This window comes from Apium graveolens, chromosome 3 (assembly GCF_009905375.1).
Source record: "Apium graveolens cultivar Ventura chromosome 3, ASM990537v1, whole genome shotgun sequence".
Taxonomy (NCBI): Eukaryota; Viridiplantae; Streptophyta; class Magnoliopsida; order Apiales; family Apiaceae; genus Apium; species Apium graveolens.
The window spans coordinates 230,677,725-230,678,574 of record NC_133649.1 but is presented as its reverse complement, the minus strand read 5'-3'; the positions used below and the strand labels follow the sequence as shown (position 1 = coordinate 230,678,574).

General features: G+C 41.5%; 1 non-coding gene across 1 annotated transcript; it reads left to right on the top strand.

The window, feature by feature from the left end:
• Positions 1–473: 473 nt before the first annotated feature.
• LOC141715297 (small nucleolar RNA R71) lies at positions 474–580 on the top strand. Its single transcript, XR_012572064.1, has one exon. It is a non-coding gene; the product is annotated as a small nucleolar RNA R71 (small nucleolar RNA).
• Positions 581–850: the final 270 nt, after the last annotated feature.

The following is an 850-nucleotide window of genomic DNA, read 5'->3' as shown; positions in this document are numbered from 1 at the left end:
TAAGGCTGCTGCACTGCATTCTGAGTGTTGCTCCAGATGAGTTAGGATGATTGCGGTTGTTGGGATGATAGGTGATTGGAACTGGTTGCGGCGACATCTAAAAGTTGCTCATAAACTGAGCTGATTCACTAGAAATAGCACACTGCTTTGTCTCATGGGCACTAGCACAAAGCTCACAAACACTAGTGATCTGATTAACTCCATAATTAGCCAAAAAATCCACCTTCATCTTTAAAACCTTAAGTGGAGCAGCTATAGCAGTAGTTGCATCTACCTCCGGAATTCCTTCTACTTTTCCTTCAGTTAGTCTCTGAGAAGGGTTCCGGTATTCATTATCAGCCATCAGTTCAATCAAATCATAAGCTTCATCGTAGCTCTTAGCCCATAAGGCTCCACCTGATGCTACATCAAGCATGGGTCTAGAAATCGCACCCAAACCGTTATAAAAGAAGTTAATGATCATCTAGTTAGGCATCCCATGATAAGGACACTTTATAAGCATCTCCTTATAACGATCACAAGCTTCACACAAAGATTCTCTCGATTGTTGTGCAAATTAAGTAAGAGCATTCCTGATTGCAGTTGTCTTCGCCACATGAAAGAATTTAGTGAGAAACTTCTGAGCAAGATCTTCCCACTTCGTGATAGAGCCTGGTGGTAGAGAATACAACCATCACTTAGCCTTATCCCTCAGAGAGAATGGGAAAAACCTCAACTTAATAGCATCTTCAGAAACATTGTTGAATTTAAAAGTGTCGCATATCTCGATGAAATCTCTAATATGCATATTGGGATCTTCAGTCGAGAACCCCCAAACTGGACGACTTCTGCACCATCTGAATCGTGCTAG